Source organism: Coturnix japonica, chromosome 6 (assembly GCF_001577835.2).
Source record: "Coturnix japonica isolate 7356 chromosome 6, Coturnix japonica 2.1, whole genome shotgun sequence".
Lineage (NCBI taxonomy): Eukaryota > Metazoa > Chordata > Aves > Galliformes > Phasianidae > Coturnix > Coturnix japonica.
The window spans coordinates 960,393-977,237 of record NC_029521.1 but is presented as its reverse complement, the minus strand read 5'-3'; the positions used below and the strand labels follow the sequence as shown (position 1 = coordinate 977,237).

The 16,845-nt window shown below is 42.2% G+C and overlaps 1 long non-coding RNA gene across 1 annotated transcript in view; it reads left to right on the top strand.

The window, feature by feature from the left end:
• Window positions 1–8,543: 8,543 nt before the first annotated feature.
• LOC107315542 overlaps window positions 8,544–16,845 on the top strand; it is a 67,311-nt gene continuing 59,009 nt past the window's right edge. The window contains exon 1 of the long non-coding RNA XR_004307683.1: window positions 8,544–11,151. This is a non-coding gene — a long non-coding RNA (uncharacterized LOC107315542). The remainder of the gene's footprint in view (window positions 11,152–16,845) is intronic.

Sequence of the window (16,845 nt, the reverse complement as noted above, 5' to 3'; positions counted from 1 at the left end):
AGCCAAGAGTAAGGAAAACCAAGGAAAAGCCATCTGACAGTGAAAAGCAAAAAGCCATTTAGAATCTGAATTCCCATGCCTGGGGATAATTGTATTTAGCAAGGATTTGGAGCTTTGTCCTTTGAATGCCATGTGCTAACAGTTTTGTGTCAAAATAATCACCACCGTGAGTGAGATGATGGTGACTTTCCTTCTCAGCCCTGTCCCCTGGAGGTGTTTAAGGCCAGGTTGCGTTGGACCCTGGGCAGCCTGGTCTGGTGGCTGGCAGCTCTCAGGGTTGGAAATAGATGGCCTTCAAGGTGCCTTCCAACTTAAAGCCATTTTATGATTTGTGGGTGCAGTCTGTCCATGATCTTTTTGGAGGTTACTGTTTGTAACTTAACTGCTATGATTTTTATCTTTACTTTTAGGATGTAAGTGTTCTTCCTATGCAGTTATGAAACGTGCTAGTTGGGTCAAGTTCTCTGTTAGCTAACCACGTGGACCCCAAACTCAGTCTTGCTTGAGTATGTCAGTTTGTTTCATGTTGGGTAGCTTGGTTTGCATGTGTGAAATGCCTCAGTTTTAGATGTGTGACCTTTTTAATTGTTAGTATTTTACGTGTAAATTGGTTCTGTGTCAGCCAAATACTATCTTCATTAGGAAACAAAATGCGCAGTCTGGCACTTAATGTTTCCATTAGATTGTTTAAGTAGTCAGGGTTTGGAGCTGGGCCAGATTGTTTGTTCAGAGTGCGTTTTTAATTGGGTTATTGGTACACAATAATTGATGTATAACCGATCCATTAGTAAAATATAGATGTTTGAAAGTGTTCTGACACATCCTGGCAGAGTTCGTTTGAAATGTTTAGTTCTATATGGCAGCCCAACCCTTCCTTCTTTTCATGCTAAATAATGAAAATGAAATGGTTTCATGGTATACCTGATATAAATCTGCCTCTAAAAATATCTATACATATCTTTGCTTCAGATGCATCTTCCAGTCCTTTATGTGTAAAGGAAGCAGTCATTTTCCTGTCAATGTTGAGAATGGTTATCTTCAGTTTTGAAGTAGGAAACTGAAATAAGGACTCTTTTCTTTCAGAAGGACTAGAAATTTTTTCTGAATGAGTTTTCTTTGAGAACTGACCAGTTGTATCCACTCCTTTGGGTTTTATCTTTTCATCAGTTGTAAAGGGAAGTTGCTAAAAGGTAAATCCGGTCTTAATCTGAGAAAAGATCTCTTGTTATCCACTAACAATTGAGTTGTGCTAAGAATTACTTGAACGGGTTCAAAGGATTTTTTGAACATCTGCCTTTGTTATGCCATCTGGGTTGTCATTTGTGACTTTCTTAAGGACAGCAGGTTAGGCAAGATCAATTTCTATTCCTTTTTTTCCTCCTCTAAGAAGCCTCTGTGGTTAGCAGAGTTCTGTCCTGCTGTCCACCACCACCCACCCATATACTTTTGTTATATAAACCCAGCTGTTATTTAGAAGGAGGGGACTAGAAAAGAGCATGGCCTGTTGTCTGCCCACCCAGCAGCTGGAGGCAGGGGGTAGGGATTGCTGCCCTGAGCCCTGCATGGGTGGCTGTGTCATGGACCAGGTGGTTACTGTTTTATAAGCAAGATGTATTTATTTTTAAAGTGATGGACCAGCATTTCTGATTGAAGGCAAATAGTTTGTACTAAAAAGTAATGCTCAGTTCATTCTAGGATATCCAAAATTGCCCTTTTGTCTCTCTTGCTTAGTCACCAAGTTGTTCTAGTTGGTGACATAGCTAATGTTGCCTACCCCACTATAAAGGTTATTGAGGAGGGAGAGCTCACAACCATCTCTGACTCCAAATGAAAAACTGAATTGCTTTCTCCAGAGTTTAACTCCTGTAACTGCTCTGTTCTGGGCAGGATGAGGAGTCAGAGCCCTATCTGACACTTGGTCTGACTCAGACTTAAATTTAGCTGGAAGCAGTTCACAGCTGCTGCCTTCTCCTTATCCCAGTGCAGCTCTCTGGAAGCTGAAGCCATCTGTAGAGGTGCCAGGTAGCCAAGGATGCTATGACTTACTGGTCATGTCTTGAAGAAAGTTCTCTCCTTTTTGGATACACGCATCAGTCTGTATTGTTGTGATCACAATAGATATTGTGGGCATCACAAATAAGATGGGGGGCATTTTCCCATGGCTGCTGCAGGTAAGCAGCTCTCTCTCTAACCAGAACCTGCTATCACTGACCCTGCTGTCACCTTTTGGCTGCTAACAGGAAAGTGTGTGCAGGAACAGTGAATCAGAGAGGGCTAAAGTCATACCATGAGACACCATGGCCTATCTAAACAAGCATTAAATCTACGAGGTATGAAATCTGTAGATAAAAGCAGGCTATAAATAGAATGGTTAAGATGAAGGGGAGAAAAATGATTTTTATGAAGTCTCTGATAAGGTGCTGTGTGAGATTTAGTTTCAGTGTATCCAAAGGCCAGTCTTCTGTGAAGGCTGTCTTTTGAAATGGAGTTCATCCTGTGAAGCTGAAGTGTGCAGGAAGCTCCTTCAGGCAATAGGAGGGTTACTGTTGTTAGATTCTTGTTTTCCTTTTAGTATATGAACCGTCTCCTCCTTTTCCTTGCAAAAATAATTGAATTAGTGAATTATTTACAATGTATCTGCTGTATGAAATCATACAGAAATTCTGATCAAATATTTGGCTAACTGGGGAAGTCGGTGGGGGAGACAGGATTAGGTGGAGAGGGTCTGGTTTGCTTTGCTTGAGGTCTCAACTTATTCTGCTCCCAGGCATCAGGCTGAGCTGTGCTCATTGCTCTCTGTGGGTGAAACAAGCCATCATTTTCCCTTCTTCTGGCAGCTTTTCTAAGCAGGCTGCCTTTCCTGTATTTCTGAAGAGCTGCTGTTCGTTCCCTTGCAGATGGAATCTGCTGCTCTGTTCACCCCAAGCCACTATCCTGGAGGAAATGTTTAGTTTGGAAGAAACACTTGTGCGGGGTTGAGTGAAATGAGTGGGTGTAAACCATCAGTGTCGTGTGAGTGAAAGGGTGCAAGGTGGAAGCTCGCTTCTCTGTCACTCAGTCCTTGGAGGGTTGGAAACCAACTTGTGTTATGTGATGGTTTCCATGAGATCATTGAAAGGTGGGGAAATCCTCTGCAGCAGCATCTGTAGCTCAGCTTGCTCTTTGACTTCTAAGGAGCTTCCTTAGAAGACGTTATCTAACATTCTGCTTATGTTCTTGGATATAAGCCTTTTTATTCTAATGTGGCACAAGTAATTCAGGATTTTAAAAAAACAACAAAAAACCATCAGGACTACAGGAATGCTTTAGAAACATAGAAGCAAAAGACAGGATGTTCTTATTTATCTATTTGTTTGTTTGTTTTTTTCCTGGAGAGGAACTTAGGAAATCTGTACCTTTATCAATCATTTATTTCTTCTGGAACGAAGCAGGCTCCCAGCAATCTTGCATCTATCTGTGCAAGTCCCTGTGTACGTTCTCCAGCCAGGATTTACAGTCCCCAGTAGATTTCCAGCACCAGCGTACTGTTCCTTAAATGAATCTTTAAGGGCTTGTTTCCTTAGTTATATTCCCATTTTATTTAATTACACTTCCTGAGGAGAAGTCATTCTGTTTTATGTTTAAGGCTGCTGTATGCATGTGAAACAAGAGGTGGATAGAACTGGTAAAAATCTATTGTGTGGAGTTTCTTCTGACTGAGACGAAGCTGTGACTGTATCACCAGCATATCTGGAAGATGCACTTCTCCAACAGTGTTTTATTTGTTTTGGTTTGAATTATTTGAAGCTGTCAGGAAAAACACCAGGAGAAAAGAGAATTGTTATTTTTGTTGAAAGTAGTGCCTTCATTTTAGGCTATATAGTCTATGAAATTTCCTGAGGCTTCTTCTGAGATGAAGATCTCAGGTCTTTGAGGAGCATTGCATCTGGGTCCCCAGGGTGCAGGCTTTTGTCTGAATGGGAGTTCGGTGTCATAGGGGTAAGGGAAAGCAGAAGGTGTTCTTAGTATTTTTCAAGTGCGTAATTTTTCCTCTTGCAACTGCTCTTTCTACTTCTGTTGGGCTGTAGCTTAGCCATCCTTGTGCTGATTAGAAGCATCACTGTTTCTCTGGTTTCTGAAGCCCATCTCAGGAGGGATACAAGACTGGGCTTGGTGCAGTAAACCTGTTATGCTTTTATCGTTGTAGCCAGGTCTAGAGATTGTGTAGTGATGGTCTATATATCATTGCTGCCATTACAGGCAAAAGTGGCTAAAAAACAGGAGAAAAAAATAAGAAGCTGATTGTATAGCTCTAATGGTCAATACTAGAGTAAAAGATAAAAGAAATTTACTAGAATTGGCCTAATACTTGCTCTGTAAGTTCCCCAGCAATGCCTGCTCTTGATTAATCTCAGTCCTCACAGGTATTGATTGTTGGCTATTCCAGGTTACAATTTTACCCGTCGTAATTTGCATTTGTACATTACATTCTGAAACTTGTTAATTCACCTGCTATCTTGTGCCAGTCAGTTGCCATCCTGCTGTTCTTGTTTCCATGATGTCTCGGTACTCTTATCGTATTGATATGTTGATTCCCTTCAAAGCTTCTTCCATTCTGTCCTAGAGGCCTTTGTTAAACAAAGAGCCCGGGGTGTGATTCCAGTCCTTCCAGTAATCTCTTCAGGCACATCCTTAGGTATGTCACGACTTGTTTTGTTGTACACATTGTAAAAATATTCATTAAAACATACTTTGTTGCTAGTTTATACAGGTATATTGTTAATCATTTTAACTTCTCCTCTTTGGATCCTTCATTACTCAGGTCTTATGTGTCCAGCACCAAAACTTCTTGTGAGCATTAGTTCTATATAGGTTATAATACTTTCCCACTTACATATACAATTTATTTACCTATTCGAGGAGAAGTGTTAAAGGTTAGTTAAAATAATAATAAAAATATGCATATAAAAAGATTTTATAATTTCTTCCCCAGTGAGTGGGGAGTTTACATAACATATTTGTCCTTGTCCCAGTGGGACCTCCCTAAAGGGGTGCACTGAGGTGCTGGTACAGCTATTGTCTGGAAAAGGATAATTTTCAATATCCCTTTTACATTGTTTTAATTCTCTCTTGAGCCCAGCATGCCCCCCTTCCTATGAAATGACCCTGTGTGCTTTACCATTTTCTCTTACTGGGGCAGCGCCTGTCTCCCTTTGTGTGACATTGGGGTTATATGGTGGGGGGAGACTCTCTAGAGGGCCCCATTGATTAGTTCCCTTTTCTAGTTCCTCTCCTTCCTGGTCTGGACCTTTTTATTCTTTTTAGTAGTAACAGGCTCAGCCACACACACTCAAGAGTCTCAACCCAAGATAAGAATTAAACAACTTGCTTCTGCAAACAAGGCTTTCATCTATTGGTTGCTTTAATGTGAGATTTTTGAGAGCTTTTACTGTATGTAGCCATTTGATCTTTCATAATCAGGAAGTTTCTTCATACTTCATTTTTTGCTAGCTTAGTGAAGAATCAATCTTTAAAATAAATGGTGTCTGCATAAAGCTTGTTTTGGAGCAAACTGAGTAAGTTTAATCAGTACTGCAAGGCTTCACCATAACCCTTTTCTCTTAGCACACACACCAATGGCTGGTCAGAATTGTGAAGTAATAGGAAATTTTATTCCAAGAAATAGTAGTTCGATCTTTTATTGAGATCTAACAATGGTACAAAAAGAAATGAATTAGTTGAAATAAGTTCTGTCTGTAGAAACCTGCCTCCCTTTTGTAAACCTGGTCATGGTAGATATGCGGGTTTTGGAGGTTTTCTCAAATCACTTAAAAAGAGGATAGGCCTCTGTAAGAACTATTTTCAGCATTGTCTGGTAGGAACAGAGTGAGGACTGTGCTTGCTGAAAGTCTGGCAGCAGCCAGCTGGGAGAGGCAGCTTCTCACGATGGAGGAGAATGTCACAGTGAAGTTGGTTCCAACAGAGGATGTCTTTTTGTCTGTTACAAGAGGTACAATGTGTTGAGAGAACTAGGTTCAGGTTTGGTTTTTTTTTTTATTTCCACAACATTTTTCAGTAATGACTTCAAAGTGTGACCACTTGCTTAGAGAAATGCTGAAGCAGGGGGAGATACCTTAGGGATGAGCATGGATCAGTTTATTTTTACTTCTAATTACAGTGAATATTGCTAGCTTCTTAGCTGAAGCTCTCAAAAACTCTGACTTGAGTAATTTGTATTTGCCTGCACTGTCGGTTAGTGTCTGAAATAGCAAATAGAGTTCTTAAGGCTTCCCCAGTATCCCCAAATTGCCTTACTTTCCCATCTGTGTGTCTGCTCTAGATGGGCTGGAGCTATCAGGCTTGAGTGGATTTTACAAGCACACCTCCACGTGCGTGTGACAGAAAATCAGCTTACATGTAATCAATTCATTTCTCTGGTGCAAAGAAATAATAGCTTGCAACTGGTTTCCGTTTTCTAATGATCTCTGTGCATTGAAAGTCATCAGCTTTGTTCCATGTAATTGCATTCTTTAAATGTGGCTATTTGTGGTAGATTATAGCTTGCAAGTACAAATTCATTTGAGTAGCCAACAGACAAAGCTCATTGGTTCTCCTTTTAGCTTTATATCTAAGCAGCTTCCTTGGTTTTAGTGCCATGACAGCTGGCTTATATCCATGTGAAGAGATGAAAGTAGTGTTGGAGTTGTGCTCATTGATTCTATGGGAGCATTCAGTTGTCTTGGTCCCAGTCTTCTATTTCTTGGGTTATGTACTAATGTAACTATAGCAGCTTCAGTTTCAGTTTGATGTCTATTTTAAATATAAAGCATTGGTATTATACAGACACTTGAGGAAGATCTTTTCAGGTCCTCACTCTAGACTGTATTATCCCAAGAGTCAGCGCTGATCTTATTGTGAGCACATCAGCTGACTTACAAACCCAAGGAGGAAAAGTTGCAATTTTTAACCTTTAGTTCTTATGTAGCAATATGGGCTATAGATAACTTCTTTTTTCCTCTTTATTAGAAGACACCAGTGGTAATTCGGTTTTCATGCTAGCTTAATCTTCAGCTCAGTGGCTGCCAATTACAACAGAAACACAGTGGTGCTGCTTTAGCAATTATGGTCTCAAGGTCAAACAGAAATGAGAAGTGACCACTCCTGTCTTGGTCTCAGGCGCCTTGGTATACACAGGAGTCCTCTGTCACTTATCTTGCTTCACTGAAATAAAAGAGCCAAACCCTTCAGCCTATCCCAAAATATTAATGATTGTTCATCTCTGTGCTCTTCCCAAACACTTGATTCACATGTATTTTCATTTTGAATTCCTTTAATGTACTCTTAACTCTTTTTGGTGTCAGAAAACATGTTAATGAATGCCTTTCCTGACAGAAAATGAGATTATTTTACTGAGCTCGCTGTGAACCGCTCCCCTAAAAGCAACAGGCTGTCTTTATTTTACTTCTGAATGTGACTTGATGCTCACACACGCACACAGATACTGTATATTTTAAATGTGGATGCTGTTGTTTATGTAAATGAAAGGTTTTCTTCCATGATAAGGAAGCTCCTTTTAAAAATACATCTGAGTGTTGAGTGGGGGGATGGTTCATGTGTGGTGCTGTGTTAACTAACAGCTCTGTGTCCCAAACTGTTAATGGTGTTAGAGAGAAGGGAGCTCTGAACACATTCCCCTGCTGTGTCCCTGTGCAGACAGTCCATTGATACGCCTCATTTGAAGCCACATCTTGCAGAGAGCGAAGTGGAATTAGGCATCTATCATTTCTCACAGGAAAAGAAATGATGAGGCTATGTACAATGGAGTGTCACAGGAAAGTCCTCTGTTCTCTCTGAGAGGCAGAGGGGATTACAAATGAAGTACCCGTTGGCTTATTTTCATGTGCCAGTGGTGCTGTCTCCCCAAAACTGGACTTGCTTCCCCTGTGTTTTCCCAGAGCAGTTACAGTGGCATGCAGCTGGTGACTTGTTTCACTGCTGATGGGAGGCTCTCTATGCAGAACTCACAGCTTTGAAGGGCATGCTGCCTGAGGACCCAGAATGTGGCCTACCACTGTGATCCAGGAGGAGAAAATTGAGGACTGTATGTAACTTTATATCTTTACAGAAAAGATAGATAGGTACTGGAATAGGCTCCCCAGGGAGGTGGTTGAATCGCCACCCCTGGTTGTGTTTAAGAGCCATTTGGATGTGGTACTTAGGGATATAATTTTGTGTAGGGTTTTTAGAGTTAGGGTTCTGGTTAGGCTGAGGTTGGGCTTGATGATCTTCAAGGTCTTTTCCAACCTGTGTAATTCTATGATACTGTGATTCTAACTCCAAGTGAGAAACTCACAGCATTGCTCCTCCCTTTCTGTCTGCTTCTTGTTACTTGCAGGAAGCAGCACAGTGGGCCCTTCTGCTGGACATAGGTGCTGCATGGGCTGTGTGAGAGGCAGCGGGGAGCCTGGTGTAGGGCAGTTGTTTTATTTATTTTTGTTATTTTTTGACCAGGTACTACACAAAAGTCTTTGAGGGACATTTTGAGGCTTTAAGCATAGACAGCAGTTGGGCAGGGGATGAGAGAATACAAGTACTGTTTCCTTTGGGCATCATTCCTTAGGACTTAGTTGTCCTTGGTGTTGGAAAGGAAGATCAGGGAGCTTTCTAGTTAGCATCAAGCATCGTTATTTCTTTACTAACTTCTTTACTAGCTAAATGCTGACCATAAATACTGCATGTTTCCTATTCTTAGTGTCTTGAAGCAGTGAAAGTGGTCTTAGGTAGTTTTGAAGGGAAGGATACAGTATCTATCAAGGTACCTCAGTGCTACTGCCTGCCTTTCCTAGCAGCACCATGTAGGTAGCAGCCACTGACAGACGGGAGCGTATCAAGATAGATTACTAAGCATTTATAAAATAGATCAAGCAGAACAAGAACTTCATTTGAGAAACGTTGCACTAATGCTTCACTAGACAGACCTCACAACTGTGGAATACTAATAAATGAGGCATTATTGGTTAAATACAGGGTAAGAGGAGGTGTTTGTGTCAATAGCTACATATTACAGAAAAGTACTTACACTAGAAGAGCAATTTTTTTCTAATGTGTTTCTCCAGATTGGCAGTCCAGCACACTTAGTTCAGAAGGTTTCATATTGACTATAGTCATTTGCTGCAGAGGTGCACAAAGTCATAGAGTCTTAGAGCAGCTTAGGGTAGAAGGGATGCTGAAGACCATCTGTTTCCAACTCTAGTTCTGTGCCACCAAATGAGGCTGTCCAGGGTCCCATTCTGCCTGGCCTGAACACCTTCAGGGATGGGGCATTCACAGTCTCTTTGGGCAACCTGTGCCACTGCCTCACTACCCACTGAATAAAGAACTTCTCCCTAACATCTAACCTAAATTCCCCCCTCTTGGGTTTAAATCCATTCCCCTGTATCCTGTCACTCAGATTGTGTAGAAAGTCAATCTCCCTCCTTTTTATAAGCTCCCCTTAAGTACTTGGAGGCTGCAGTGAAGTTCCCCTGAAGCCTTCTGTTCTCCAGGATGAAAAAACCCAGGTCCCTCAACATTTCTTCATAAGAGAGGTGATCCAGCCCTCTAAGCATCTTTAGTTTTGTTGAACCTCATTGGGTTTGTGTAGACCCATGTTTTGAGCTGGTCGAGGTCCTCTGGATGATGTCCCTCCCTTCTGTTATGTCAGCTGCACCATTCACCTTGGTGTTATCAGCAAACTTGCTGGGTGTGCACTTAATACCACTGTCTGTATTATTGATTAAGATATTGAAGAGCACTGGTCCCAGTGTGGATACTTGCTGCCTCCACCTGGACTTATATCTGTTGATTATTAGCTTTCTGGTTGTGACCATTCAGCTCTTTATCTACTGAGTAGTCTGCCCTTCAAACCCATGTTTCTCCAATTTAGAGATATGGGATCTTGTTAAAGGCTTTTTGTAAGTCCAGGTGGATGACATCAGTTGCCCTTCCTGTGTCCACTAATGCTGTTAGTCTGTCATAGAAGACCACTATATTGGTCAGATGTGATTTGTCCTTGCTGAAGCTGTGCTGGCTGTCTCAGATCACCTCCTAATCTTGAACGTGTTTTAACATCTCTTTCAGCAGGAACTGCTCTATAGTCTTCCTAGGCACAGACTTTGATACTCATTGGCCTGTAGGCCAGGTCTTCTTTTCTCCCTTTGTTAAAAATGGGAGTGATGTTTCCCTTTTTCCAGTCATCAGGGACTTTGCCCGACAGCTGTGACTTTATCATATGCAAAAGCGTGCCTTGGCAACTGTCATCCAGTTTCTTCATGATCCTGGGATGTCTGTCCTCTGGCCTCCTTTCCTTTTCCAATCCCTGCCTAGAGGTTCAGGGACCTGAGAGAGGAGAAGACCTCACCAAAGGGTGCCCTTGATCAAGTAGCCTGTAGTTGACCCTGACCACCAGATGTCTTATTGGTCTGATCCCTGTTCTTAACCCACAGGCTCTCAACATAGCGTGTTCTTGGACTGTTTCTCAGAGGGAGCTGCTTGCAGTCTATTCACCCATTGACATAGGACAGCCTTTGGTGTTGCCACCTTACTTTGCCTATCCCTTCTAAAAAGCTTGTAACCCTAGAATATTGTATTAGATGCTTAACTGGGCTGTGTGTTAGTCTTGTTTGGAACCATTTCCAAATGGTGTTCCCCATTTCCCTTCAAAAAATATTATTGTTGTTTGAAAGTAATTGCCAGTGCTGACCCTCACTTCTGATACTTTTCTGTGAAGCTATTACTCTACAGTGGCATGAGGCAACTGCAGCATTAACTTGCATGTCTCCAGTGTTTTGGAAGATGAACGAGCATTATATAAGTTAGGTTTGAGGCTTCCCTTGGAAGAAATTTGTGTGCTGAAAACAGGTTGTCAGCTGCAGTGCTGAGCTGGCCTGGTGATGGCTGACCTTGTTATGCCATTCACAGGTATCTGCTGTTTTTACTGTTCTCCATTTGCTGAGGAGGGAGGGGAAAAGAGCAGATGTATCAAAATCTCTTCACTGGCATTTTACAGTGAATGCATTTGCTCACCAAGCGCACGTGATTTATACGTGCCGTGCAGTTGTGATGTGCTGCTCTCCCACAGTGAGGGATTGTCTATAGCTTTGGCAGCAGTGAAGAAGACTGCAGCTAATCCTGGTAATCCTCTGGCTTGTTTATGCTGTACATATTTATCTCTTGTAAATGTATGTTTGATAGGCTGGGAGTTCAACAAAAGTGAGTTTCTCTAACTTCATAATGCAGTGGTCGTTGCCAAATTAGCTCTCAGGAGGAGAGGTCTCTGCAACCCTAAATACTGTGGGGAGTGCTGTGTGTGCAGACCTACTGGCATTTAAATAAGCCTTTGTGCAAAACCTGTTCCTTACTGAATGCAGGAGAGATAATTTGCGGTTATCTGTTAGCCGTAAAGCTTCAGCAATGCTGTGCATTTTGGAACAGTGTTACATACAGCTTCAGTTGAGCCTTTATCCCAGGCTGACAGCAAATGCTGTATTATCTGTGTTGGCTCGGGCAACCTTTATACCTATTACAGTGATTTACAACAAACTTGTGCTTCTCAGAACAGAGAAGGGTTTTATCGAGGACTTTGGAAGTTCCCGTTAGCCACAGCATGGGTATTATTGCTGCAAGTCCCATTATCATCAGATGAATTACTAATGCATTGCTCACCGTGCTGCAGTGTGTGCCTGCAGCTGCAAATTGAACGGGGCTGGCTGACGGCATCGCAGAGCCTCTGTGGAAAGCAGATAAATGGCAGAAGTTTAGAGCAGGGTTTGGCTGGGGAGCGGAATTCCATTGAACCAAAAGCGATACGCAGAATTTTCAACACTTGTTTGACTTCACTAGGGTAAGAACCAGACAAGTGGATGCTTAGAGACCTTGAAAGGTGTCTCTAGAATTAGCACAGGGATTTGCAGCGTCCCAGGGATGTTACACTGTTAGTCGATACCTCTTCACCCAACAGAGCAGAGGTTTATACTGTGTTTCCACTCAGCTGCATGCCCTGTTTCTCTTGGGGGTAGGCATTGGTCTTTAATTGGAGATACTGACCAGAGAAACACTTTATTCTCCCAGTTGTATTTTTTCATAAGCAGCTTCTGCTTCAATAAGTCCTCACAGTGAAAAAGGAAAGAACAGCACCATTTTTTCCCCCTATTTTCTTTATATATATATATTTTTTTAATGGAAGGTTTCTGACCTGCTGTATTTTAGAGGATATGCTACTGTGATAGCTTGGATATCACAGAAGTAAAGCTCCTGTGAGTACTTCTCAACAGAGATCCTAAATCCTTTAGAGCCAGAAAGCTGTATCAAAGTTCAATTCAAGTGAATCTGAGGCTTTTGCTACTGAGTAACATGGTGTTTCCAAGGCACCTTGCTGTACGTAGGGAAGCTGCGGGTAAGCTGTGATGGCTGAATTAAAGGCTGGTTCCAAAGCCTGGGGACTTCAGTGGGTCCTCGCTTAGCCCTTATGCTGTGCTTTTCTTTTGGTAGGAGTCAGCACGAGGGTCAGAAATCACTTCTGTTCTGCCTCAGGGAGCTGCTTTGGATACTGTTAGTGCTCAGTTGAGGGTTTCCACTCTTGCAGCATGCCTCTGCCTCTTATAATGTGCGTATGATGGCCAAAACCAAGGTGCTACATTTACAGAAAGGAAACACTGGAAGGGCTCTGGTGGGTGGTTGGGGAATGGAGCCTCTATACATAAACTGTTCAGAGAGATCCTCCTATTTTGTGCAGTGCCATGGAGGAGAAGAGTTCCTTTACAAGTGATGATAAAATTAAAGGTGAAGAAACAAGTTGGCTAAACAGAGCCAACAGAGGTGATTGTCAGGCCCTGAGGAGCACAGTGGCAGCAGTGTAATTCACTTGTACAGCAGTTACATCCAGTGTTAAGGGATGAAATGCACTCCAATGTGTTTATACAGATAGGTGAGGAGTCCCTGAAACCTCTGTGGGGCTGGTGCTGCTCAGCACCTGCTGGGATTGCTTGCAGCGCGTGCTTGGTTTCTCTGCAGGATCAGCACCTCTCAGCTGGCTGCTTTAATTTACTTGCATAATAAAGGGACAGAAGCCTTGACTCACCGCACTCCCTGTTTCCTGCCAGGGAGTATACTGAAGCTGCAGTCTGCATGCCCACTGGGAAAGGAAATATCAACGTAAAATCAACAGAAAGATATATGGCTGCTTCCTTATGGTTTTCTCATTTAACTCTGGTACTGTTCAGTAATAACACAAAGGTGGCTGGGGCAGGACTGTTTGCGTTCTATCAGAGGGAGAAAAAACAAAACCCTTGTGCGCTGGTGGCTGGCTCAGGTGAGGAAATAGCCAGCACCACGCTGATCTGCCACTGGAGCAGGAACGTCAGGAAGGATAGTGAAAATTCACTGATGGTAACAATTATATTGATAACCTACCGTTCCCGTAAGCAGAGAAATCAATCTTGCACTGACAGGACTCAGACAAATTTCTATGAAAATCAGAGAGGAATCAATATTCATTGTGTGATAGAAATAGCTGTGAGGCCTCTCTTGATTTTCATGGATTTTCCCTTTTCTCTTTTGGGGTTTTTTTGTTTTGTTGGGTTTTTTTTCCTCTAGACAAGGTGGTTGAAAGTGCAGTAAATGAGAAAACTGAGAAGCATTAAAAACAAGTATCATTAATCATGTAGAGTGGCTACTGACTAACCTGGCTTTCGTTGTACTTTGCTATACCTGGTTTTCTAATGGCTTTGGCATTTGGTGGGAGCACTCTCCAAGTGCCCCGTCCTGTGCAGAGGAGTGTAGAGGGGTTATGTTTTTTTGTACAGAGGTTTACATGTAGGGGTTGTATTTTCCTGTTTTGTATTTAGTGTACCAGCTCTGGATCTGTCTATTAGAAGCAATTTACCATTTGTCCTGCTGTTATTTAGCTGCAGGAGTTGATTGCTCTGTTAAAGGGACATGCTTCCAAAGCTTTGCTCCCCCTCCCCACTGATCCTTTGCTTGCAGCTATGTGCCAGAAAATGGCTTCGTTTGTTAATCTATAAGTTTTGGTGCCCCACAGGCTGTTTTACCTTCCTTCTTTTCAGAGAAGTTACAAATAACTTCTGCCACCTCACAGTCATCTCAACTTGTAGCTTCCAGCCCTTCACTGTGTCACCAACCATACACTTTGCACTGCATTTCATTTTGGTTTTCATGCGGTACTGGGTTTTATTTTAGTTGCAACACATATGGAAAGGGAGCAGTTGGACCTCAAGAGAGCTTTCCGTTCTGAAATATAAGCTAAGTTACGATTGGGGAGCTGAAATGGAAGCAGCTTTTTGAATGCACTACACTTTTTTTCCTTTGGATTTTCAGTTTGTTGTTTCGAGACGTTTCTTTTTTAACCTACTTTAGAGTGGGGAGAGCTGTAGAAATGTTCTGACACCTGTGAGCTGAAGCGGGTTATGTGAAATTACAGTGACGGAAATAAGGGAATAAAGTTAACTGTCCCATCTGCATTCTGCTGCTTTCTCATTATTCACTACATTGAGAAGAAAGCAAAGTATTTGGAAAAAAAAAAAAAGAGTAAGTTAAAAAGGCACCATCAGAATCCTACCAGATTATAAAGGACTGCAAAAGACACAAAGACAATGATTAAAAGTTCATGAGCTGAAACCAAATTGCACAACTTTGAGAACTTGCACCTTTCAGCAGAATGTGCCAGAAACGTGGAGGCTTTGGGGATATGTGAGGTCCAGGAGCATTAACTCTGTCTAGCAATTGCTAAATGATATGTTGAATAAAATCACTGCTCCTCAACGCTATCTCTTAGGAAATGCAGATGGGGCCAACTGTCTGGGTAGAGTGCTGGCTGTGTATTGCCTGTTGATAGGATGGAGATGTGCACTGCGAATTAGAACCTATGGAGAGCCAAACCTGCAAAGGTTAGGGTGTATTTATTCCTACCAGGAACAAGAGTCAGGCCGGAGTCCTGTACTGTGGAAAGCACTACGTGTCTGCAGAGAGCAGTGAGTGCTAGAGAGCAAGAGGAAAGCTTGCATTGTTGTAATGAGAAAATAATGGAAGCATATGTCACCATAAAGATCTACAAAGGTGTCTGTGGAACACACCAAGGGCTTTGTGCTGTCTGATCCTTCCCTTGTGCTATGTTGGTTGATGATGCTGTTCACCTTTTAAAGGTAGCGAAGGGCACAGGGTGTGCTCTTGTGTGGTTTCCTGGAGCTGCAGGACCAGGGATGCATTCATTCTGCAGGAGCAGGGGTAGGTGAGAGAACCCTGACACTCACTGCCTGGCAGCTGCTCGAATTCCTTCTCCCTCATTATGAATTTAAGCCATTAGAAAGACAATCCCAAGGTGGGCAAGTAATAGTGCACTGCTGCAAATGTAGTTCAAAGAAATGTGGATAGCAGAATAACTTCTTTGTTCTACAATAAGTGGATTTGAGGAACATGCTCTTACCATAATTAGAATATTGCAACAGTCTTTGCAAATCTTAATTAGCAACGCCAGATTAGCAACTCAAAGAAAACTGTAATGCCAGTAGCTAACAAGCTTCTTCTGAGGCAAAGGAAGCTAATCCCGAATTACTCACAATTGATTTGCACACAGTGGACATGAAACAGAGGATGTGACTTCTTAAAAACATGATATTAAATGAGGATCTGCTTTTACATTTATATCACTGGAAGTATATTGGTCAGCATTGCTCTTTGGTTTTATAGGCTGGCAAGGCTCTGAAAGGCTCTGAACAGGATTTATCGTAGTGGTAAAATGAATTCCGTAATGCAAAAGAATTTTTGAAATGAGATTTTTTTTTTTTCTCTCAATGTTGAAGAATTTCAGGAGTCCAGTCTGCATGTTAGTCGTATAAATCAATGTTACGTGAGGTTTCTCACATTTTAGCATCAACATATTAGGGGCTGATCTGCTGGAGAGGAACTCTATGGAGAAGGACATGGGGGTCATGGTGGACAACAGATAGACCACAAGCCAGCAGTGTGCCCTTGAGGCCAAGAAGGACAGTGAAATCCTGGGGTGTGTTAAAAAGAGCATGGTGGGCAGGTTGAGGGAGGTGATCCTCTCCCTCTATTCTGCCCTTCTGAAGCCACGTTTAGACTGCTGTGTTTGGTTCTGGGCTCAATGGTTCAAAACAGTCAGGGATCTCCTAGAAAGAGCCCAGTGATGGGCAACAAAGATGATATAGGGCCCGGAATGTCTCCAGTATGAGGAAAGGCTGAGAGACCTTGGTCTGTTCAGCCTGAGAAACAGGAAGACAGAGGGGATCTGATCAACCTCGACAAATATCTAGGGGAAGGCAGGAAGGCAAATGAATGAGGCCAGGCACTTCTCAGTGGCACGTAACTATAGGACAAGGAGTAACGGTCTTAAATTTAAAGATAGGAAGTTCCAAACTAAGATGCAGAAGAACTTCTTTACCATAAGCATGACAGAGCACTGGAACAGACTGCCCGGAGGTTGTAGAGATTCCTTCAATGGAGATATTCAAGGCCTGTCTGGATACCTACATGTGTGACCTATTGTAGGGTGCCTGCTGTAGCTGGGGGGTTGGACTCAGTGATCAACTAAGGTCCTTTCCAACCCCTGTGATTCTGTGAAGGCACTGAAAACAAAGAAGATATTCTACTTCATCAAAAAGCAATGTGTTTAGCAATGTTGTAATATCCTGTTCCTTTAGTTTTGGTGTTTTTCAAAAAGAGCTTGCTGTAAATGACTCTTTCCATGAGTAGCTGAGCTTTAACAAGGTATTGTTTTTGAGGTGGAGAAATATCTATTTGTATTATTCCTACATAATTTTCATGGAGAGCAATGCTTTGTAGGAATTGATA